Source organism: Pleurodeles waltl, chromosome 3_1, assembly GCF_031143425.1.
Source record: "Pleurodeles waltl isolate 20211129_DDA chromosome 3_1, aPleWal1.hap1.20221129, whole genome shotgun sequence".
Lineage (NCBI taxonomy): Eukaryota > Metazoa > Chordata > Amphibia > Caudata > Salamandridae > Pleurodeles > Pleurodeles waltl.
In genome coordinates this window covers 1,439,064,535-1,439,090,726 of record NC_090440.1, presented here as the reverse complement: position 1 = coordinate 1,439,090,726, position 26,192 = coordinate 1,439,064,535, and the positions used below count along the sequence as shown (strand labels likewise).

The window sequence follows — 26,192 nt, the reverse complement described above, 5'->3', positions numbered from 1 at the left end:
ATCGTTTGATCTGCCCTGCTGCTACATTGATGCTGTGGGGTCCGTGTCCTTTCCGGACGTGATGAGTGTTTCTGAATATGCTGCAGTGGTGACAGGGACATCTACAGGGGTTGCTGTGTCCTCTTTTCTCCAGGGTCCCCTTGCAGCTGCTGTGCTCAATGCTTTTCAGGCCTGGAGGGGAACCCCCCTGCTTCAGTTCCTGGGACTCCTTTCATGGGGTTCTTGTGGACCACATTTTCACAGGGCAATGGTTTGTTTTTGTTTTTGTTTTTATGTTTTTAAGGTCTTTAAATAATCTCTTTGGCGGATTTAATTATGTACTACCCCCTCGGTTGGGCGCTTCGGGCCTTGTTTTGTTGACTGGTGGTTTTGTCTTGGAGCACTTCCTGTACTGGTGTTCCCGCTCCTCTGCAGGACCAGGATTTCGGACTGCGCTTGCATCGATCTGTGGGTGATCCCGATGGTTCTCCAGAGTGCACAGTCTTGTTGCTGCTTCATTCTTGTTCCCTGCTCACCAGTGTGACAGTAGGGGCAATGCCTCTGTGCCTGAGTGACATGGAATAGCATGGGCCCACCAGGTTCTTTGGGTGCAGGATTTCCTTTCTCTTTTGTGCTTCATCTGGCATTGTGACATGGAGGGGAACCATGTTTCTATGTACTACCATGATATTGTCTCCTCGAGTGAAGAGGGTCCTGGACCCATAGTCCCTTGTGAAGGGGGGGGGGTCTCCCCGCTTACTCTGGCCCTGCTGCCACTGTTTTGCTAAGCAGTGGACTCTGCTTTTGCTGCTGGAGTGTGAGCCTTCGCCCCCATTGTCCCAAAGGCTTCATGTTCTGCTGATCCGGATACTGTTCCATCTGCCGATATGGTCTTTAGGGCGGATTTATTCAGGGCTCGGATCTGTTAGTTCTCCTGGCCCACATTTTGGTCATTTGTCTTTTCCGGTTTTAGCTTCTCAGGCTGCAGCTAGTGAATTCTTTCTAGTATCAGTAGTGTGGGCCTGAGTCTCTTCTCTCAAATATGGTCATGTTGGTCCCTTGATTGAGACTTTGCAGAAATTGGTCAGACTTGTTTGCTTCGTTTTCTTTCTATGTGGTTTCTGCAGAGTAGTTTTGCAGTGGCTTTTCCCGCTGTGGTGAGGGTGGTTTCTCTGATGGCTGGTCTTGCTTCTAACACAGAGGGCTCCAAACTTTTTAATGCCGCGCCCCCCCCCCCCCCAGTTAAAAAATATAAACCACTGGGCCCCCCTTCAGAATGTTTCATAAATATTTTAAAAAGATGGCAATGTTTAAATATGTGTAGATATATTTAAACGTTGCAGGTAAGTACTGTTGCCATTTTAAAAATGCAATAACATGTTTATGCTTAAAACAAAACACTGTTATCTGTGAAATGCTTCTTTTGGCCAGAGCCTGGCGCCCCCCTAGGGGGGCTCACCCCCCAGTTTGAAGACCCCTGTCTGTTCCAACAGTTCCAAGAAGCCTCGTGGGAGGTTTCCATGGTCCTGTTGACGACCACGAGGGTCATTCGGTTTGGCCTTCATATGGCATTCAGGTTGGTGTCTCTCCAGCTGCTTCTGCCTCTCTTCCGGCAAGTGGCTTCCTGCCCTCCATCGCTCTCATGGATGCCTTCCTCCATGTCCCGGGCCTCTGTCTTAGCAGCAGTTCCTCTGTTTCACTGTCCTGGGCTTCAGCTCCTTATGACCGGGTAGTGCCCTTCGGCTTGGCCTCCCCACCTTTGTTGTTTCTCCATGCTTTTGGCACTGTTGGTTGATATTTTGCGTTTTTGGGGCCCCAATATTTTCTTCTCTGGATGGCTGGCTGGCTGTCTCTTGTTCTTTTTCTGAGCCCAGTTGGGGTTCTCTGGGTGTCTACACTGTTGCTGAAGTTCAGCTTCCTGTTCAGCTGGAAGTTGTCCACGGTTCAGCCATCCTTGGTTCTCCTCTTCATTGGGCCTGCCTCTGGATGTCTTGGGGGAGATTTTTGTGTCAGTGGAGGTTTGTCTCTGCTACCTTTGTCCTCTCTCCTTCTTTGCCCTTCAGCATATGGGAGAATGTGGCTTTGTGGTCCGGAGACATTGTCTTCTCCGTTGGCTTTTGTCCCTTGAGGGAGGTGTCTCCTGTATCCCCTTGTTCACCTTCCCCTGTGTCTTTGGAACCGGTTGTCTTGATGTGGGTGACACTGGTTCCAGGGGCTCCTCAGATCCGCTGGGATCTCCAGTGCTGGTTGGCCTCAATGTTCTGGGCTGAGGATTTTTCTTTTGTTTCTCTTACTGTTCTGGTTCTCAAGGCTGTTGCCTGTGGGATAGGATGGGTGCCACCCTGGAGGAACCCACGGCACAGGGAGATGGATTTGGGGCTCCTCTGTCCTCATCTTGGTGGGAGCTGGTGGCAGTCCTGAAAGACTTTTTGTTTTTCCGTCCCCTGTTGTTGCACACTGCAGTGTGTGTGCAAACGGCCTTTTGGATTGTCTTCTCCTTTCTGTCCCAACAAGGGGGCATGTGTCCCTCTCTGTTTTTCCTCTCTCTGAGGATTTGTCTTTTGGCTGCCTCCCTTCTCCTGTCTCTCTCAGCAGTCTATCGTCCGGAGAGGGGGTGTGGGCCTGCCGAATCTCTGGTTTGGAGGTTTCCATCCTCCTTGACGCTGTGTCTGGATGTGCAATCTTTCCATCTCTTCTTTGTTGGTTTGTCACCCTTTGGCTAAAGGTGGACACTGTTGGGGTGTATGCCATTTTCCCCCTCTTTTGCTGTCTGATTCCATCCTCAAGGGCTTGGGTGGTGAATGCTCTGGCTGTTCCCTGGCCTAGGGTTCTCCTATTTTTTGGTGGTCCATGCATTCCTCTCCTCCCTCCAGTGGTCAGGGAGTTGGTGCTGGCCCAGGTAGAGTTTCTGTTGATTGCCCGAGTTTGGTCAAGGCCCCCCTTGGTTCCCTCGTCTTCTCCATCTGTCTGTCTGGCCCCATTGGGTTTTGCCAATCATTCCATCCCTTCTGCATCTGCCACTTCTTCTGCTGGTCAATCTTTGCTGGTTGGGGCTTGCAATTTGGCTCTTGTGGGGTGGTGGTCCCTCTTTCGCCTACGGTGTTCTTTGGCTGTTGTTGCGTGGATTCATCCGTTTTAAGGACCATCTGCCCTTGAGGCTTTTGACAGTCCTTGGCAGTGTGTTTCCATCTGGTGTCCAGTTGAGAGGTTGTTGTCTCCCTCTTGTACCCCTGCAGCTGTGTTGGAGTTCCTTCGGATTGGTTTTTCAGCTCAGTTTGGCTGTGTCTACCCTCCTTGATCTGTGGACGGCTGTTACAGCTTTTTGGTGGGTCTGATGTTTTGTTTGTTGACCGTCTGGTAGCTCGCTTGCTCTGGAGCTGTTTTCTTCTGTGTCCTGTTGTTCCTTCCCTGGTACCACTTTGAGTCCTTCCTCTTATGCTGCGGAATTTGCATCATGCTCAGTTTGAGCCTTGGGGGCCTGCTGAAATCGAGTTTCTTTCGGCCTCGGTTGTTTTTGTGGTGGCAGATTCCTCTGGGAGGCAGCGGAAGGAGATTTGGGCATTGTTATCCTCCTCTCCTTTCCTTCGTGTTTTTTCTGGACAGGGTGGTGCTTCATTCAAGTGCGGCTTCTCCTTTGGATTCTCTTCTTGTTTTGCCTCCTTTTTGCCTGTCTCCTGTGTCTGACGTGGTGGTGCATTGGCATTCCTTTGTTGTACATCGTGCACTTTCTGTGTATTTGAAACATACTGCTGTGTTTCACACGTCAGTTGCTTTGTTTTCCTCCCATGGTTTGGCATTGTGGGGTCTGGGGCCTTCTCTCTCTGCCATGTTCCAGTTTGGTTCTTTTGGACGTTTCTCTTCCTTTTCCTTGGCTGGCCCGCTTGCCTTGGCGCCTTTCCTGTGGGGTCTGTTGTGAGTGTTCCTGCTGCCTGGGTGGCTTTTGTTGGGGCTGCGGTTCCTGGCCTTTGCTTTGCTGCCGCTGCGGCTTTACCTCACGCTTTTGTAACCCATTACTGTTTGCTGTTGGGTGGCGATGTGTCCTCTGATTTCGATTCTGCCTTTTGGGTTCTGTGGGTCCTCCTGTGGAGTTCTGCATTTGAGTCATTGCATCTTGAATGCTTTTTTTGCTACACAGTTGGGGAGCTTTGTTTCGAAATCAGTTGCTTGGCTTGGGTACGTACTCATACGTAAGGACTGTGAGAGGAAGACGGGCGAGTAGGTAATGCCCGAATACTTGTCAGTAACTTTCATTACTCTGAGTCTATCTCTTCCTTGTAAAAGTCCACCCCCCACCCTAGCCCCCCCAGGTGTTCAGCTGATTTCTTTCTGGGCTTTATTATTTCAGGGAGTCCTTCCCAGGAAGTGATGTATTTATACTCCTTTGGTTGGGGGCCATCTTCGATTGGGAAGGAAATTCCAAGTTTGGTAATTATGTTCTGCATAACTGGAGATAAATTAATACATAAGGACTGTGACAAGGAAGACATGGGGTTGGAGTAATTAAAATTACTGATAAGTAACCGGGCATTATGTTTCATGGAACCTGCAGTGCAAAGGCATTTTTTTTTCCTTTTTAGGTAGATTATTTTTGCCTCGGTAAAGCCCACCCTTTCACATCTAAACACCCCACCAAATGTGGGGATAAGCCATTCCTTTTTCCATCCTAGAAGGGGAGTAACTTTCCATCCATTTCCTGGTGGGAAGATGCCAGCCATATCGACCTTTGTGATTGTCAACAACGTATATGCGGTATTTTCAGTCATAAAGATAGTTTGTGGCCGAGAAAACCTTTGTGGTGAGGTCCGCATGTCTTTGCAGGCGTCAGAGCAGCTTACATGCCCATTTTTTTCTTATACGCCCCTTAGACCAATTTTATATTATGTTATCGGTATCCGCTGTGATTCATCTTATACCTTCCATCCTTAATAATATACTTTTAGATTCTAGAATTTATTTGCAATTTCATGTACATTTTCTCAGCAGGTTATATTATCAGGTTCGCCCAGCATGTGATTGATTCACCCTCAGCTGTATCAGTCACGCATCGAACTGGATGTCAAAAAGTGTCCCGCTTTCTCGGCTAGTCTGCCAGCTGCTCTAAGCAAATAATGCATTTTAATTGTTCAGTCTGAAACCTTCTCTCTCGGAATAACTTCTCTGCTTTCCACGGCCGCCAGTACTCCGAGGCCTTCTGGCCAGCTGCAGGGAAAATAAATGTCGGTGCTATTTTTAAATCCCACAACGTGTGCCTGTGCACTTAGCGCCTCAGTAACTGGCTCATGCCAAGGCCTGTGAGCTCATTAGCTGCCGCACGGCAGTGGAATCTATAGCAACAGCCACGTGACACCGCATGCAACTGCAAGATTACCAAGCGCACTGAACACCAACATATACTTTGCAGTAACGCGTAATACTCCTGTTGTGATTCCTCATCGTGTGTGTGTATGTAGTTGTCGGATTATTATTCTGTATATATTTTTTATATTGCATTTTATAAAGTTTCAGTTAGTCTGGGGACAACAAGGTGTTATGCAGTGGGTGGATCAAAAGTGAGAAAAATATATACATTCATATATTACCCAGTGGCTGTCGCCATCCTGTAGTTAAATTCAGGACCACAATTTCATTAAAAAAACATGTTTTGGTTTGCTAATAACTTTGCCTCCATTTGACAAATCTTCACGAACTGTTCCAAAAAAAGTGTCATTGACCTCAGGTTCTTCCTGGAAAGTTTTGGGGTGACAAGGGGGTCCCAAACGCATATTCGACATTCATTTCTCTATAGCAAAATTGAATAGAGATACCAGTGGCATAATATTAGCCTCCGCAGCCACGGCCTGGCGGGTAGCTCTGAGCCACAGGGGGCCCCCTGAGCATAGCAGGCACTGTGCATGAGCGTCCGGCCCGTGGTCTGAGAGCTTCTGACTGGGTGGGGTGAGGGGGCCCCTCAATGTACTTTGCAGGGGGGCACTTCAAGTTTCGTTACGCCACTGAGCGATACCACAAAAACTTCTGAACAGTATTACACCAGATTTGGCAGAAAGCTAGATCTTGGTCCAAATCGCATCTCTTTTGTCATTTGGTGTAAATCCGTTCAGTAGTTTTTGAAAAATTAAGGTTAAAAAATGTTGTGTTTTTATGCCATGGACGATCCGCAGAGCCGAAAGACCACAAGGTAAGATCTGATTGGCTCCTACCACATCAATAAAGATGTAGCAGTAGCCATTCAAGGACTCATTCCCCTTTCCTAGAAAAAAAAAAAAAAAAAACATGTGGGGACTGGGCAAGGATATTCTGCACCACTATGGCTTGTTGGGTGGAGCATTTTTATTTTTTTGATTGACTTTGCGGCTCTGTAGCGCAAAATTAAAAAATGTGGCAGTTTCTGACTTTTTTTATTTTTTTAAGAAACCTACGGGATGGGTTATGACTCAGGGGTGGCTAGTTATAATTTTTGGGCAGTGGAGCGTGTGCCCCTTCGTCTCTAGGCTTTCCTGAGGCCCCAGTGACCCTATCCCCTGGGGCTGATCTTTATATAATGGAGAGGTGGCACAGCCCCTCTGCCTGGTAGAGGCCTTGGGGATCACATGCCCCGGGCCAGTGTATTTGTTTGGGGAGGGGGCGTGCATGGGGTCCCCTCTCCCCCAAAATCAGCTCCAGGGACCTGATTCCCCTGTGCCTTATGGGAGTGTCCAAGAGATTCAATCCTCTGGGACATTGCAGTTTTCTACCAGGGAGAGTGCAGGCAGGGAAAACAAATCTATTCCCTGCCTGCACTCTCCCAGGCAAGGGACACAACTTTTCTCTCACCTGGGCCAGAAGCAAAGACAAATGCTGCTCCTGCACAGATGGGAGCAAAGTAAGGGAGCTGGCTCCCACAAGCACAAAGTATGGTGCTGGCAGAGGAGCCAGCTGGGGTCACATGGGCATTAGGGCTCCCCCTGCGGCTTCCAACATCAGACAAACTGTGAGTGCCCTGGGTTGGCATTGGGGCACCCACCAACAAAGGAAGTGGCTGGCTTACACCAGGAGAAATGGCAGGGGCCGTCAGTGGTTCTGGGATTCTCCCCGCAGCCCCCCTGAAAAGAGAGGAGTGGGTGCTCCAGATGGGCACCAGGGTACTCACTTAACACAAAACTGATTGTTTCTGCCGTCACCCAATATGGGAGCTTGTCAGGGGCCTTGGGGCCCGCAGTCCCCAACATCAAAAAATTGTGTGGGTACCCTTGGTGGGCATGGGGGAGCCAAAAACTCAAATAAATAAATAATAGAATAATAAATGAACAGCAAGAGTCGCTCATTTATTCTTCACTGATCTGGCAAGAAGCGCCCAATAATGCCATAGGGCACTTCTAAATTATATATTTTCTTGCTGATGTCGCCCCTAGAAGGGGTAGGGGCATTACCATACATTTCTTTGAGTGTTGTTGGAGGGCTGCACGGAGTGCATCAGCCCCCTACATTAGGAAAAAACACAAGCCTCCTTGGTCATTGACTCCATGACCCCAGAGAGTTTATCATATTTCTTTTCAAGTGCACTCCAAGCTGGAGCTGTATACTCTTCAGCTGAAGTGTATGGGCCACTGGTAAAAAAAAAAAAGGTTTCCTAAAAAGGTTTTATTGAAAACATTTTTATCACAGTCACCATTATTAAACATGGCAATGTGTGAATTTATGAAATATACATTTGATTATGATTATTTATGATTTTTTGACAAAGTCAAAAGGTCAGCTTTATATTTGTTGATGTACTTACCGTTTGATAAAGCCAATAGACCCTGCCACTATTAGTTTGATATTTTCAGACTTTGACCAACCCAGTAGTCTGCCCTTCTTAAAATGACACCATTTATATTGTTAGATAACAGAGTGAGCTATGCGCAGCAACAGGCAGGGATGGGGGGGCATCATTGGGCACACTTCTACCCCAGAATCCAGCCCGACTCCTCAGTAGACTGTATGCAGAGGCCGGGCGGTGGATTGGCCCCCACAGGGTTAGGCACAGGGCTTGGCAGTGTACAAGGGTAGCTAACTGTCCAACCTCAGCCACGCATGGGAGCACAAGTTATAGTAACTTTAGGACACGCTTTACAGTTACTTGAATAACTTTAGGTGTTTAATTTCAGTGGTTTTTGTTAATTTAAAATAATATGTTTTAGCTCACATTTTATCTAACTATAACATCCCTTTAACCTTTGTTTTTTTTCAGTAGATTTCAAATACATTTGTAGCAGACATGCCAGCTCACACAGTGCCACTGTGTGTCATATGATATCGCTTTCCTTCACATGGTCAATCGGTGAGAAGTGGATGTCACACAGCTGCAGTGAAGGCAAGCTGGAAACCTGTGCACCCAGTCAATTCCTAGCTCGTCTTGGAGGCTCTATTCAGGCAATTTCCATTAAGGATTGTGAGAACACTCCCAGTACATCGTCCGCAGCCTCAGCAAGCTTTTATTTTTTTTTGGGAAGGGATTGACAGGAATGGGACCAAAAGTGCCTCTTAGTCAGTTCTTGGAAATAGGCCATGCCCCCTTTCACCTTTCAAGGCCATGCCCCAAACTCACAAACTGGCCCTAGCTACAAGTTTTCTCCAAACTCAAACACACTAAATACTGCAATGGCATGGGTGTTTTTTAGAACCCTGCCAAACATGTATCCAAGGCTAAATAAAACATGGACAGTATGCAACAGGTGTTGATTGTGATTCCCAGTGATCCAGCTAAACTAAACAATTATTTGGAGAGCTCATTCCCTGGGGGTGTTAAGGCTACTATGCTGTGACTGCGAGGGTGGCAGAAGTATATCTGTTTACCTAGTGCAGCACTGGCTCTCTATATGTAGTCTTTTTAAGCATTGGCCAAGGTGGTTTCAGTCCATGTGGTACACTGGCTAGCATCCCCTCAGACCTGCCACCACATACCTTGTGGATTGTTTTGAGCTTTTTCCTCCTTCTAGGTGGTAGGAGCCTCTGTCTCAATTTGGTCTGTGAAGTCTTGCTTAACATCTCTTTCAGGTAGTGATTTTTTGGGCTGGTGGGGAATGGGTGGTCATCTAAGTGTATATGTGTGTATAAGAAATATATCTGCATACTCAAACTCAAAAAATTTGCAAAGTGACTACTTGAGTTGCCCTTTTCTCGAAGAGAAGTTACTGTTTGGATCAGCTTCGGGACTGTGCAGGGAGACAAATTCAAATGGTGGCCATCTATGAGGCTCTGTGGTTGACTCCAACAGCAGACAGACAAGCCCCAGGTGTCCACCGCCACCTTGTCATCTCAAAACATGTGAGGGGACTGAGTCTCAGCGTCAGCTCAGCATCTTATGATTCTAGGCAAATCACGTAATCTATCTGTGCCTAAAAAAATAATGTGTCCATGTAAAGCACTCCAATACATTTGGATAAGGTTTGTTCTATGTAAAACTACAAAATAAGTGAATGACGAAGGAAATGATGGAGAGGAAGGTAGAAGAGGATGTGAAACATTTCCTGCTCTATGAGAAAAAAGGAAGGTTGGCTAGTACTTTCCATGCACTATCCTAATTCTCTCCCTCAGTCTATGGCTTAGCTTAGAGGTTGTTGGCACTCCAGGAGGTAGCTCTAAATGTAGATTACAATCCACCAGTAGAAGTTCCTTTTTCCACCTGTGGATTCTCCTTTGGTTTAAACACTGCCTTTAGGCACAGGGAAACTTTCCGTTACTGTCTGCAGCAAAGCAGTAAATGAGACACATAGGAGTATAACATTAGGAATAGTGCAAAGGCCTTGAAGGGGCAGAGGGGTGTGAAAGAGGCAGACAGGAGAGAGCAAGACAGGAGAAAGAGGAAGGTTTGCAAGAAGGAGAAATGAAATAAAACTTCAAGGAGAGATACAAAATGACAGGAGGAATAAGGGCATAGGGGATATAAAAACAAAGAAAGAAAGAGCCCAGAGGGGAGACAGGAGTGGGGGAGAGAGAGGGAGATTTCTAGACAGAAAAAAATAGAGGGTCAAATATGAGAGACAGTGAAGGGCATGGATAGAATGAGAGACACCAAGGAGAGGAAAAGTGGAAGAATGTGTGAGAAAAAAGAACAAGACAGAGGGGCAAAATAGTGATAGCAAGAATGGGAGAGGTGTACACAACAAGTAAGAAGGGGGTATAGAGGCAGAGAGAAAGAAAGCCATTTGGAGTGAATTCTTGCAGCCTTTCCAGATTGAAATCGAGTCTCTACCTACAATACAAAGGACATCTAGTACAAAGCCATGTGCAAACCCCAAAGACACTGCTTGTTGAAAGGCTCTTGAGTAGCAGCCAAAAGAGGAAGACCTCTTGTTGCTTGATAGTGAACAGAAGCCTCCAGACACGAAGGATGTGCATGGTTCTCTGACTCATGGCCTGATATGATACAGGACATTCAAAGATCTTTCGGGGGCGGAGCAAAGACTGAGGTACCAATAGGTGACTAACAAATTCAGGCCCCCGAAGTAGAGAAATGTATAGGCTTGAAGTTCAGGTGAGGAATAATGGTGTGTCTGGTGGTGGGTCTGTACTGGACAATGCTACTGACAGCACGAGTCAGAAGAAAGCTTCATTTATCAGCGATTTCTCCCAAGATGACTCCTCATACTAAGCATCATTTCACGAGAGGTCATTATTCACAAATGTGGGCCACTTCCTCTCACCGTGCCCAGGCCTAATTTTGTTCCCAATCCGACACTGAATTGGGCACTGCCATCCCAGTATAAGTTTGGCTCTTCTGCTCCAGGTGAGTTACTCTCCTGCGCGTGACACTGTGTATTTTTGTGCACAGCTGCGCTGTCTTAAGTCATTAAACTTTCATGTTGTGATTAGCTGTCTGCTGACTGCTTCTGCCGTGCGCCTAAGAGTCATGGGATGTTGTGTGCTGGAACAGAAAGAGGGTTGAAAGGAACAGCCAACAAAGCCAACCAATCATGAACAGGCGCTTGACACAAAGCCCGCTCCATTATTATTGGAAAAATTGGTCTGGCCAACAGACAGCTAAAACTGTGTATAGCCAAACCTAAAACATCCTCAGCTGTGAATTTATATTTTTCTAGTTACAAGGGGAAGCGTGACTTTAAAGAAGTACCTCTCCCAGGGACCTGCAGATGTTACAGCAGCCGCCTTACAATACCGGAAGATTGGGATTTCTGGTTTACATTTGTGGTCTAAAATCACGATTTTCCTTCATTAACAGAATTTGCTGGTTCTTTCGCAAAAATCATCCCACTTTGGTTTTGTTGACAGACGGTAAAGCCCTCAAATTTTAACCACTTCGCTGCCAGGCCTTTTCCCCCTCCTGTGCCAGGCCTTTTTTTGCCTATTTGGGGCAGTTCGCGCTTAGGCCCTCATAACTTTTTGTCCACATAAGCTAACCAAGCCAAATTTGCGTCCTTTTTTTCCAACATCCTAGCGATTCTAAAGGTACCCAGACTTTGTGGGTTCCCCTGAAGGAGGCCAAGAAATTGGCCAAAATACAGTGAAAATTTCGTTTTTTTCAAAAAAATTGGAAAACGGGGCTGCAGAAGAAGGCTTGTGGTTTTTCCCCTGAAAATGGCATCAACAAAGGGTTTGCGGTGCTAAACTCAGCAGCTTCCCAGCTTTCAGGAACAGGCAGACTTGAATCCGAAAACTCAATTTTTCAACACAATTTTGGCATTTTACTGGGGCATACCCCATTTGTGCAATTTTTTGTGCTTTCAGCCTCCTTCCAGTCAGTGACCGGAATGGTCATGAAACCAATGCTGGATCCCAGAAACCTAAACATTTCTGAAAAGTAGACAAAATTCTGAATTCAGCAAGGGGTCATTTGTGTAGATCCTACAAGGGTTTCCTACAGAAAATAACAGCTGAAAAAGAAAAATATTGAAATTGAGGTGAAAAAAACATCAATTTTTCTCTACTTTTTACTCTGTAACTTTTCCCTGCAATGTCAGATTATCGAAAGCAATATACCGTTACGTCTGCTGGACTCCTCTGGTTGCGGGGATATATAGGGTTTGTAGGTTCATCAAGAACCCGAGGAACCCAGAGCCAATAAATGAGCTGCACCCTGCAGTGCGTTTTCATTCTATACCGGGTATACAGTAATTAATTTGCTGAAATATAAGGAGTAAAAAATAGCTATCAAGAAAACCTTTGCATTTCCAAAAAGGGCACAAGATAAGGTGTTGAGGAGCAGTGGTTATTTGCACATCTCTGAATTCCGGGGTGACCATAGTAGCACGTGAATTACATGGAATTTCTCAAATAGATGTCTTTTTTACACACACCCCTATATTTGGAAGGAATAAATGTAGAGAAAGCGAAGGGGCAATAACACTTGTTTTGCTATTCTATTTTCCCCCAAGTCTCCCGATAAAAATGATACCTCACTTGTTTGGGTAGGCCTAGCGCCCGCGACAGGATATGCCCCAAAACACAACGTGGACACATCACAGAAAACAGAGCTGTTTTTAGCAAAGTGACTACCTGTAGATTTTGGCCTCTAGCTCAGCCGGCACCTAGGGAAACCTACCAAACCTGTGCATTTCTGAAAACTAGAGACCTAGGGGAATCCAAGGAGGGGTGACTTGTGTGGCTCGGACCAGGTTCTGTTACCCAGAATCCTTTGCAAACCTCAAAATTTGGCTAAAAAAACACATGTTCCTCACATTTCTGTGGCAGAAAGTTCTGGAATCTGAGAGGAGCGACAAATTTCCTTCCACCCAGCATTCCCCCACGTCTCCCGATAAAAATGATACCTCACTTGTGTGGGTAGGCCTAGCGCCCGCGACAGGATATGCCCCAAAACACAACCTGGACACATCACAGAAAACAGAGCTGTTTTTAGCATAGTGACTACCTGTAGATTTTGGCCTCTAGCTCAGCCGCCACCTAGGGAAACCTACCAAACCTGTGCATTTCTGAAAACTAGAGATCTAGGGGAATCCAAGGAGGGGTGACTTGTGTGGCTCGGACCAGGTTCTGTTACCCAGAATCCTTTGCAAACCTCAAAATTTGGCTAAAAAAACACATGTTCCTCACATTTCTGTGGCAGAAAGTTCTGGAATCTGAGAGGAGCGACAAATTTCCTTCCACCCAGCATTCCCCCACGTCTCCCGATAAAAATGATACCTCACTTGTGTGGGTAGGCCTAGCGCCCGCGACAGGATATGCCCCAAAACACAACCTGGACACATCACAGAAAACAGAGCTGTTTTTAGCATAGTGACTACCTGTAGATTTTGGCCTCTAGCTCAGCCGCCACCTAGGGAAACCTACCAAACCTGTGCATTTCTGAAAACTAGAGATCTAGGGGAATCCAAGGAGGGGTGACTTGTGTGGCTCGGACCAGGTTCGGTTACCCAGAATCCTTTGCAAACCTCAAAATTTGGCTAAAAAAACACATGTTCCTCACATTTCTGTGGCAGAAAGTTCTGGAATCTGAGAGGAGCCACAAATTTCCTTCCACCTAGCGTTCCCCCACGTATCCCGATAAAAATGATACCTCACTTGTGTGGGTAGGCCTAGCGCCCGCGACAGGATATGCCCCAAAACACAACGTGGACATATCACAGAAAACAGAGCTGTTTTTAGCAAAGTGACTACCTGTAGATTTTGGCCTCTAGCTCAGCCGCCACCTAGGGAAACCTACCAAACCTGTGCATTTCTGAAAACTAGAGACCTAGGGGAATCCAAGGAGGGGTGACTTGCGGGGCTCGGACCAGGTTCTGTTACCCAGAATCCTTTGCAAACCTCAAAATTTGGCTAAAAAAACACATGTTCCTCACATTTCTGTGGCAGAAAGTTCTGGAATCTGAGAGGAGCTACAAATTTCCTTCCACCCAGCGTTCCCCCACGTCTCCCGATAAAAATGATACCTCACTTGTGTGGGTAGGCCTAGCGCCCGCGACAGGATATGCCCCAAAACACAACGTGGACATATCACAGAAAACAGAGCTGTTTTTAGCAAAGTGACTACCTGTAGATTTTGGCCTCTAGCTCAGCCGCCACCTAGGGAAACCTACCAAACCTATGCATTTCTGAAAACTAGAGACCTAGGGGAATCCAAGGAGGGGTGACTTGTGTGGCTCGGACGAGGTTCTGTTACCCAGAATCCTTTGCAAACCTCACAATTTGGCTAAAAAAACACATGTTCCTCACATTTCTGTGGCAGAAAGTTCTGGAATCTGAGAGGAGCTACAAATTTCCTTCCACCCAGCGTTCCCCCAAGTCTCCCGATAAAAATGATACCTCACTTGCGTGGGTAGGCCTAGCGCCGGCGACAGGAAACACCCCAAAGCGCAACGTGGACACATCCTAAATTTTGGAAAAAAACAGAGGTGTTTTTTGCGAAGTGCCTACCTGTAGATTTTGGCCTCTAGCTCAGCCGGCACCTAGGGAAACCTACCAAACCTGTGCATTTCTGAAAACTAGAGACCTAGGGGAATCCAAGGAGGGGTGACTTGCGGGGCTCGGACCAGGTTCTGTTACCCAGAATCCTTTGCAAACCTCAAAATTTGGCTAAAAAAACACATGTTCCTCACATTTCTGTGGCAGAAAGTTCTGGAATCTGAGAGGAGCTACAAATTTCCTTCCACCCAGCGTTCCCCCACGTCTCCCGATAAAAATGATACCTCACTTGTGTGGGTAGGCCTAGCGCCCGCGACAGGATATGCCCCAAAACACAACGTGGACATATCACAGAAAACAGAGCTGTTTTTAGCAAAGTGACTACCTGTAGATTTTGGCCTCTAGCTCAGCCGCCACCTAGGGAAACCTACCAAACCTGTGCATTTCTGAAAACTAGAGAACTAGGGGGATCCAAGGAGGGGTGACTTGCGGGGCTCGGACCAGGTTCTGTTACCCAGAATCCTTTGCAAACCTCAAAATTTGGCTAAAAAAACACATGTTCCTCACATTTCTGTGGCAGAAAGTTCTGGAATCTGAGAGGAGCCACAAATTTCCTTCCACCCAGCGTTCCCCCACGTCTCCCGATAAAAATGATACCTCACTTGTGTGGGTAGGCCTAGCGCCCGCGACAGGATATGCCCCAAAACACAACGTGGACATATCACAGAAAACAGAGCTGTTTTTAGCAAAGTGACTACCTGTAGATTTTGGCCTCTAGCTCAGCCGCCACCTAGGGAAACCTACCAAACCTGTGCATTTCTGAAAACTAGAGACCTAGGGGGATCCAAGGAGGGGTGACTTGCGGGGCTCGGACCAGGTTCTGTTACCCAGAATCCTTTGCAAACATCAAAATTTGGCTAAAAAAACACATGTCCCTCACATTTCTGTGGCAGAAAGTTCTGGAATCTGAGAGGAGCTACAAATTTCCTTCCACCCATCGTTCCCCCAAGTCTCCCGATAAAAATGATACCTCACTTGCGTGGGTAGGCCTAGCGCCGGCGACAGGAAACACCCCAAAGCGCAACGTGGACACATCCTAAATTTTGGGAAAAAACAGAGGTGTTTTTTGCGAAGTGCCTACCTGTAGATTTTGGCCTCTAGCTCAGCCGGCACCTAGGGAAACCTACCAAACCTGTGCATTTCTGAAAACTAGAGACCTAGGGGAATCCAAGGAGGGGTGACTTGCGGGGCTCGGACCAGGTTCTGTTACCCAGAATCCTTTGCAAACCTCAAAATTTGGCTAAAATAACACATGTTCCTCACATTTCTGTGGCAGAAAGTTCTGGAATCTGAGAGGAGCTACAAATTTCCTTCCACCCAGCGTTCCCCCACGTCTCCCGATAAAAATGATACCTCACTTGTGTGGGTAGGCCTAGCGCCCGCGACAGGATATGCCCTAAAACACAACGTGGACATATCACAGAAAACAGAGCTGTTTTTAGAAAAGTGACTACCTGTAGATTTTGGCCTCTAGCTCAGCCACCACCTAGGGAAACCTACCAAACCTGTGCATTTCTGAAAACTAGAGACCTAGGGAGATCCAAGGAGGGGTGACTTGCGGGGCTCGAACCAGGTTCTGTTACCCAGAATCCTTTGCAAACCTCAAAATTTGGCTAAAAAAACACATGTTCCTCACATTTCTGTGGCAGAAAGTTCTGGAATCTGAGAGGAGCCACAAATTTCCTTCCACCCAGTGTTCCCCCAAGTCTCCCGATAAAAATGATACCTCACTTGTGTGGGTGGCCCAGGTGCCTGCAACATAATAAGGCCCAAAACCTGAAGGGATAGCACAGCAAGTTTATAAGGGCATATTCTTTTATACAACTTTAGACGGACTCTGCTTTGGGGACCCACATAAGTGAGGTGTCATTTTACTTGGGAGACTGAGGGGAAAACTGGGGAGTAGGAATTTTGTGCTGGAGCGGTGATCCTACTAAGAAAAATCAGGAAAATATGCTTTTTTATGCAAATTGTGAGGTTTACAGAGGAGTCTGGGTAAGAAAATGTTGGGGGAGCCACACAAGCCACACCTCCCTAGACTCCTTGGGGTGCCTAGTTTTAAAAAGTTTCTGGGTTTTGTAGGTTTCCCTACATGACGACCGCACCCAGGACCAAAAACATAGGTGGGCCCTCCCCCCAAACACAGGTATTTTTGGAATATATCACTTTGATGTGTGCACATACGTCCGTGATGTGCCAAACACTAAAATTGTGAAAAGAAACACACTTAGGTTATGTGAAGAAGACCCCTCACCCACCAACCAAGTTGGTGGCATGCTTCATCATCGGGGTCCCACCTGAGGCACCTAGCGTGTCTCAAGTGTGCTGCGACGCCTGATTACAGCGGAGCAGGTTTTGTCATTTGTACCACACATACTGGTTGGATTTGGCACGAGGGTGAGTGATGGTTCAGTAGATAAAATTTTATTAACAAGAGATTTCACAAAAGTGAAATGCACTGGTAATAACTGAAAGGCCAAAAAACTGAACCAATGACTCACAGCTCGTGAGCTGTAAAGCCACGACAAGGCACCAACCGCTTTACAGTCCATTCACACACCTTTCATACATGACATGCACTAGACCATTCACGCCGCCAGCCACGGGCCCAGCACATTACAAGACTCGCATCCACAGACAGCGCCAGTCAAGGGCCCATCACTTTCATACGCCCACATGCCTGATACAGCAATCACACCAGCTGATGAGTGTGTGGACTGGCGTTTGGCTGGCACTGCCAGCCAAGCGCCACACCACCAGCCAAGCCCCACCCCACCCACACCACCAGCCAAGCGCCACCCCACACACACCGCCAGCCCAGCGCCACCCCACACACACCGCCAGCCAAGCGCCACCCCACACACACCGCCAGCCAAGCGCCACCACACCCACGCCGCCAGCCAAGCGCCACCACACCCACGCCGCCAGCCAAGCGCCACTCTACACATGCCATCCCCTTTTTTTTGTTTTTAAACAACAAAGAAACCACTAATCATAAATTAGTACAAAACTACAAACACAAAAGCTCTAACTGAATACATGACTAATGCCAACCGTGAAACCGAACATATAAAAATATAAAACACCAGTTTACGCTCACGGAATTTCCCAATAATTCTTCTGTGTGTGGTAGCTCCTGAAACAGCCACCCACACACAGCCCAGGCTTTGAAGGACAATCAGGGCAGTACATCCTAGTCTCCTTCCTGATACCTCTTCGAGCACAGACTCTACATCTCTTAGCAGGAAAGTTTTTTTGGCCGTGGGAGGAATGTGCTCAGCAAAGTGACGATCTTTCAATCTAGCCACATCCTCCACCACTGCTTCTCTAGGAACTCTTGCCTGTTCCAGCACAACAAGGCTAGCTATGATAGACTCCTGAAATTTCACAAATGTCATCCTTGACTCTGGAGAACTATCCTTAAACACAACAAAAGCATTAAAAGTTGCCAAGTGGAACAAGTGAAGCGCTAATTTCTTATACCACACATAAGACTTACGAGCAGCAGTGTAAGGTTCTAACCTCTGATCTACTCTATCAACACCACCCATGTGCTTATTATAGTCTAAGATGCACACAGGTTTGCGCACTTCGGCAACCTGACCCCAAACAGCCACAGGTGAAGTACTCTCATCATGGATGGTGCTTAGCATGTATACATCCCTCTTGTCTACAAATTTCAGAGCTAGCAGCTCATCATTCCGCAAGGCACTGCACTGTCCCTTCTCAAGTTTTTTACAGACAAGCTCTTTTGGATAGCCTTTCCGATTAGAGCGGATTGTGCCACAAGCAACAGTGTCCACTCTGAACAACTCCTTGAACAACCGAACTCCAGTGTAGAAGTTATCTACATATAAATGGTGACCTTTGTTAAACAGTCGTCTACCAAGTTCCCACACAATTTTCTCACTAACTCCAAAAGTGGGAGGACAACCAGGGGGGTCAATATTGGAATCCCTACCAGTGTAGACCCGGAAATTATAAACATATCCTGTACTACTTTCTGACAGCATATACAATTTAATTCCATACCGTGCCCTCTTGCTAGGAATGTACTGCCTAAAAACCAAACGACCCTTGAACAGGACCAAAGACTCATCTACAGATATTTCTTTCCCTGGAACATAGATCTCTGAAAACCGATCTACCAAATGATCAAGGACAGGTCTAATCTTAAAAAGACGGTCAGAATCAGGATGATCTCGTGGCAAGGCTAAAGCATTATCTACAAAATGCAACATCCGAAGAAGAAGCTCATACCGGTTACGACTCATGATGGCAGGAAATATAGCAGTTGCCATCAAGGGACTAGTAGACCAATATGAAGACAGCGACGGCTTCCTTATCAGCCCCATCAAAAAAGTTAAACCCAAGAACTTTTTCAACTCTTCCAGATTTGTGGGAATCCACCGGCTAGCTCTAGAGTGTGGCCTAAGTCTAGCAGCGTTGTCCCTCAAAAACTGCTCTGCATACAAATTAGTCTGCTCAACAATCTCTTCCAAAAATATATCGTCCATAAACAACTCAAAAAAGTTGACGGGCAAAAAGTTTTCCGTATTAACTCGACACCCTGGAAAACCAGTAAACGCAGGCAACTGTGGCTGCTCCATGTTTGGTGCAACCCATGCGTCAGGTCTTCCAATGGGAAGCCTTTCAGCCGCTGGCTCCTGCACCATTGGCACATCACTGTCCTCCTCTAAAACAGGCCCTTCATCAGCACTGAGAGTGGCTTCATCATCAGATGATTCATCTCTGACAGAAAATTCACTTCCAGAATCCTGCACTTCCTCCTCTGCCTCAGATGCAGAGTCAGTCTCATATTCATGGTCAGAAGATGACTCAAAAAGCACACTAACAACCTGCTGAGCGGTCATCCTACGGCTGGCCATGATCCTTCCTACTAAAATTAACTGGACAAATACACCACCAACAACCAGCACTGTGTAAGATAAGTAACAAAGTATAGGTTTATCACTAAGAATTATAAACTCAAAAACTATACTGCTCACTTGCCTGAAAAAGCTTGACTCACCAGCAACTACTCTGCACAGCCACAGCAATCACCAACGATATCCCACTAAAAAGAGAAAAATAAAAGCAAATTAGACATAAGACAACACAATAATCATTGTGCATAACTCTAAGGACAATTTCACACACAATCCTGCATTCAGTACACCACCTACAAACATGTCATTCATGCATTGCAACAATACTCACTTGGAGTAAATTTATTTACTTACCTAAAATATGCAACTACGCAAACCGCAGGACAACTACTGCCAAAACTGCAACAAGCCACAGCAAAGTCAGCAAAAGCTTTGAACTAAAACAAAAAGGAGAAAAACTGTTATTATCATAAAAGTAAATACTTCGCCAGTTGACAAACACTCCGCCACTAACCATTTTTTCATTTTCCCGTGTCTAGTCTTCTCTGCTTGGGGGAAGATGGGCCTAAAAAAAAATAGGCCAATCTACCCCCAAGGGGAAGGGGCAGAAATCGCCCAGATTACATTGCACCCTTTGGGGGGGGGCGACCCTTGCCCAAGGTGCCACACCCCCACACAAAGCACACACACACATACATAGTATCCCTGGCGCTATGGGGATTCTGCCCCCCTTGGGGACAGAAAGGCCTAAAAAATAGGCATATCTGCCCCCTAGGGGGGCAGAACTGCCCTAAAATACATGTGGGCCCCTGGAGGCGACCCTTGCCCAAGGGGCCACCCCCCAACACAAAAAATAAAAATCAACAATAAAATCCCTGGTGTCTAGTGGCTTTCTGCCCCCCTTGGGGGCAGATCGGCCTAAAAATAGGGCCAATCTGCCCCCAAGGGGGGCAGAAACGACAATAAATACATTGCGCCCCTGGGGGGAGCGACCCTTGCCCAAGGGGCCACCCCCCAACACAAAGCACACATACATACATACTATTTCTGGCGCTATTGGGATTCTGCCCCCCTTGGGGGCAGAAAGGCCTAAAAAAAATAGGCCTCTCTGCCCCCAAGGGGGGCAAAACTGCCCAAAAATACATGAGGGCCCCTGGGGGCGACCCTTGCCCAAGGGGCCGCCCCCCAACACAAAAAATACACATCAACAATAAAATCCCTGGTGTCTAGTGGCTTTCTGCCCCCCTTGGGGGCAGATCGGCCTAAAAATAGGGCCAATCTGCCCCCAGGGGGGGCAGAAACGACGTAAAATACATTTGCCCCCAAAGGGGAGCGACCCTTGCCCAAGGGGCCGCCCCCAACACAAAAAATACAAATCAACAATAAAATCCCTGGTGTCTAGTGGCTTTCTGCCCCCCTTGGGGGCAGATCGGCCTAAAAATAGGGCCAATCTGCCCCCAGGGGGGGCAGAAACGACGTAAAATACATGTGCCCCCAAAGGGGAGCGACCCTTGCCCAAGGGGCCGCCCCCCAACACAAAAAATACAAAGCAACAATAAAATCCCTGGTGTCTAGTGGCTTTCTGCCCCCCTTGGGGGCAGATCGGCCTAAAAATAGGGCCAATCTGCCCCCAGGGGGGGCAGAAACGACGTAAAATGCATGTGCCCCCAAAGGGGAGCGACCCTTGCCCAAGGGGTCGCTCCCCTACACTAATATTCACACACACACACACACACATACAGAAATCCCTGGTGTCTAGTGGGCATTCCTGCTGCCCGATCGCATCGCGATCGGGCAGCAGGAATGCTCAAAGAGACATCGAGGGAAAGGAAAACGCTTTCCTTTCCCTCGATGCCTCTCTGAGAGCACCCCCACCCCGCAGGAAGGTGAAATACTCACCTTCTCCCTTGACGCGCTGGAAGCAAATGGCTTCCAGCGCGTCATTCCCCCTTTCCATGAAATCAGCGCGCGATCGCGCGCTGACGTCATGGGGGGGGCGGGGGGGTGGGCGTGAAAGGGGAAGGGATTACCCTTTCAGCCCTGGCCTGGGGGTGTTGGGGGGCGGCCCTCGGGGGAAGCGCTAGCGCTTCCCCCGACTGCCAGTCCCTGGACGTAATGGTTACGTCCATGGCGCCACACGGGCGCTGCCATGGACGTAACCATTAAAATGGAAATCACTAATGACGAATATGTTTTATTCTGTAATTGCACATATAATTTTTTGACTCATTTATTGTACAAACATAAATTTGGGCACCCAATGACACAAATGCTGTATCTGCGCAGGATTAATAATGCTGTGGATAGGAAATGCCTAAACCTAAAGAAATCTAGGCATTCAACACTCGGACTGAACTCGCTGGCTCCCATGGAGAAAACGATAACTTTAGCCCCTTTCTCCATCCATCCTCCCTGTCATTGTCTCTACCCTTGCACGCTGGCACACATTCTCTCGAACCCTCCCATTTTTCCCTAACATATTTCCTTTTATCATTCCCCTCAAAGGCCCCTAGGGCCAACATCCCTCCAGCAAGTCACAGAGCTCCAGCACAGGGCTGATGGCTTGAGTGCTACATTATTAACACCTCGTGCCCAAGGACCACCTAGGTGAATGCAAAGATGGCTGCCTCTGCAGTTCTACGACAACTGACCTAGCATGCCCTAAAGCTGATGTGGCAATGAGAACGCTTATTGAAAAGCTAGGGAGCCTGAGTTTGCCCAATATGAAAGTCTGTGAGATCTTGAATGCTGCTGCATTTCCAGAAATCATTTACTTTATAATGCATATGGTGCATGGTTCCCTGCCCACACTGCCATTGTTGGGGTGTGTGTTCTTCTAGTGATGCACTAAACTGATGAAGCACAGGCTTTCCCTACACTGTTAGTGTGGCCTATGGCTGATTGATGGCAACATTATGGGGAGAGCTGTCAGGGAGATACAATCAACGTCATCGTCATTAAGTCTAGAGATGAGATTGGTGTTAGTTATTCACCTGTATCTGTAGTAATCTAGGAAGACCATATAAAATAAAATAAAATGTGTGCTATAACTTTAGGTTGGGAAGTTTCAAAAGGAACAAACACTGAAATAAAGTGTATGTCACCCACAGAGGAATATGCATTTCGGTGCTCCATATACATAGCAGGATATGCTCAAGACTGCACTGGGCTGTATCCAAGAACACAGGTGATGGCTACTGAACCAGCAAGGTCACCTGGCAGCCATGATGCATCACTTCTGTGTGCTGTTGCAGGTTGTAGCCGGTTATACTTCATGCAAGCCTGCATCCCTCCACCCTTCATGGTCTAACCATGTGTCTTCATTTGGGCAGCCATCCACATACTATAACTCTGAAATAGCAGCACTATTGAAAGTGTCATCATACTCCTTTTATCCCCCTAAGACTTCGTGTCCCATTCTCAACAGCATTCTCATTTTGTTTGCTGCTGACAGGCTGGAGAAATGGCAAGCGGTGAAGGCTACAGCAAGTAAACATGGTTCTTAGATCCTTGTATAGGTCGCAGCCTACCAGACAGCACAGCTGTCTGGCTTGCTAAATACATCTTGGGGACTTTTAGAATGTTGACCTAGGAATGCATTCCGCCTGCTGATTACCATTGGCTTTGTGGTAAGTAACTCACATTTTCTGCCTTTCTATTTGCTGGCTTTAGTTGCTTTAGGCTGTCCAAGTTCAGTTTGTCCCTCCCACTGCCTAAACTGTGTTTACTGTATCCGTCCACCATGTCCCTTTCTGTAAACATGCCTTTAAATATTGCTTTTATAGTGTCACATTTGCTGTGCAAGCAAAGACCGAGGTCAAATATCAGGCTCTGTCTTCCGAGGGCGCTCGTTTACTTTTCTTTCTCTGACATCAAAGTTGAAGGATTTACATGACAATCGTGTTGGATACTGGGGGTAGGATAGAGCATTTTTGTATAGCTCAGAACAACATTTAAATGTGTACAGAATATACCAAAATTATGATCACAAATGAAGCACATTTTTGTTATTTCTGAAGTGTGTTGGAAACACATACTTTAATATAACCAAAACAAAGCATTACACTAAGTGATGCAATTCCCACACATTTTCGTTTGTGCACTCTATAGTTTAACCAGTAAAACTGTATGTCTGTGCAAATGTAGTGGTCATTTCATTTGAAAATGTGTTCTCTCTAATGACAGTGCACTGCCATACCATGCATACTCCACACTGCGCCGCCCCTACTGTAATCTGCAACACTCCACAATACTGCAGTCTACTCTGAACCACTCCACTTTACACCACTCCACGCCACTGCACTCTGTACCACTCCACTCTATGCCACTTCACGCTACGCCTCTCTACTCTACCTTGTACGACTCTACTCTGTGTCAATGCACTCTTCACCATTACACTCTACAACACTGCACTCTTCTCCACTACACTTTATACCTCTCCAGTCTAGGCCACTCCATTCTACTCTCTATAACTCCACTGTATGCCACTGTACTCTACGCCACTCTACATCACTGCACTCTACACTGCTGCACTCAGCACCAAAACCCTATATGCCAGTGCACTTTACTCTCCAACACTCAACTCTATTCCCCTGCACTCTAAGTCAATCCACTGTACTCCACTCTGATCTACTATGAACATCACTGCACTCTATTCATCTGCACTCTACACCACTTCACTCTACTCTATTACACTCTATGCCAACTGCACTCTACCCTGCACTGCTCCACTCTGAAACAATCTACTCTATGCCACTGCACTCTAAGCAACTCTACTTCAGTCTGTGCCACTCCACTCTATGCCACTGCACTCATTGCCACTCTACTCTTAACCACTGCACTTTACACCAACGCACTCTATGCAACTGCACTCTATGCCACAGCATTCTATGCCAATGCACCACACTCTTTATCACCGAACTCTACACCACTGCTTTCTATGCCACTCTACTCTACTCAACACCACTGCACTCTGACACTCGACTCTGCAATAATGCACTCTCCACCACTGAACTCTATGGCACTCTACTCTGCACTACCAAAATATATGCCACTGCACTCTATGGCACTGTACTCGACTCCGCACCCCTTTAGCTACTCTACTCTGCACCACTCTACGCCACTGCCCTCTATGCCACCCGACTCTACTTGCACCCCTGCCACTCTAATCTGCCCCACTCTACTCTGTGCCACTCTACTCTGTGCCACTGCATTATACAACGCTGAATTTTATGCCACTGAAGTCATTGCCACTGCACTCTGTGCCATTATATCCTGCAACACTCTACGCTAATGTAGTCTACACCAGTCCACTCTACGCCACTCCAGTGTATGCCACTCTACGCGACTCCACACTATGCTGCTCCTATGCATGACACTCTGTGCCACTACACTCTACTCCACTCTTCACCATTCCACTCTTCAACACTCCACGCGACTCTCTTCTACGCCACTAACTCCTAGCAATACTGAACAGCGGGACACGTTGGTGTACAACATGGCTAAAACACATTGGCAAAGTAAATAGCTCTTGCATAGGCGAGACCTTTTGGCTTTGGCTTTTCCTGATACTGTCTCCTTGATCAGTGGTAGTAATGGCAGTGCCAGTAATACCAAAGGGAAGGCAAGAGTAACATGAACTACTCCTTGCCACCTCTATTTGTCATCTAGGTTGCTGTCAAGGATACACTTTTGAATTTAGAATAGTAAGTTTTAATTAGTCAAAATTCACAGACTCAACGCACAATCTCTACCGTCCCAGGTAAATGAATTTATAACCTGCTCTTATTCAGTGCCTACCCTATGGGTTATGTAGAAAGCCCCAGCTGTGGCATGAATTGGGGGCAGAGGCACAGACTGGGATATGAAGTGATTTGAGCAGCGTCACACAGTAGTGTCAACTGAAGAAGCTTGGTACAGCGGACACTGAAGCCACCACACCATTCCACTCTTCTCTGTCGCACTTCCATTGCTCTCTTGCTATTATCCACTGAATACCAGCAGACTTGTGGCTCTGCCCCACTGCTGCTGTATCACTTCTCCTGCCACCAGACCACTTAGTCAGCATGTGCCCTGGATCCGTTGTCCTGGCAGTGTCCGGATTTACTGTCGCGCTGATGGCGAAGGCCATCTTTGAGGACAATGCGCCTGCATGCTTCCTATTGTAAGGCCCAGCCTGGCAGCGGTATTACGGAGCGGCGGGGAGCTCAGAACTGCGGCCAATGTGTACTGACACCAGAATGGGATGCTTAGTGCAGAAGAAAGCTAATCCTATCACTGGGAAATGTGATTAGTTTACACGCGCCAAGCCTGGCCCTCGCGGCAGACGGTGGTGACGCTACGAACCCCTCCGCACTCTCTCCCAGGGCTCCGGAGATCAGCAAACCACACATTGCTCGAGTGCTGCAATTTACTAACCCTCATACACACTCTCAATTTAATAACCAAAATGGTGGCGTGACAGTTTGAGTCCGAGAGAGTAAAGATGCTAAAATGTTGCCTCTTGCCTTAAAACAAAAAGCTCCATAGCCTTAAAAATAATCGTTGTCATGGTTTTGACCCTGGTTAGCCAACCTTTTCAAACTCAACCCACTAGCAATCCAGACAGAAATGTCAGTAAAGACTGAAGCGTGTCTGCTTGTCTGCTCAAGTTCACAAGCTCTGCAGCGTCCTACTACCTGACATCGTGTTAGCCAAATTTCATTTTTTTCGGAAGGCTATCAAACATTTCAGATTGTGCCATGCCAACCTCTTACAAGGCAATAATCACAAAACAGTGTGCCAGTAGAAAGCCAGACAAAGCAAAGGATTCTTCTTTTTGCATCTGTCGACACTTGCAGTGTCCACTGACTTGTGGAAAGGTTTCTGAAACATCATTATATGGCATGAGGAAATGGTCTGACCTACTCTTGAGTTAACCTGCCTCTG

The 26,192-nt window shown here is 47.0% G+C and overlaps 1 protein-coding gene across 9 annotated transcripts in view; it reads left to right on the top strand.

Annotated features, from left to right (window-relative positions):
* The window catches only part of DIXDC1 (DIX domain containing 1), a 523,962-nt gene that overhangs the window by 158,689 nt on the left and 339,081 nt on the right, over nt 1–26,192 (top strand). The window lies entirely within an intron of this gene.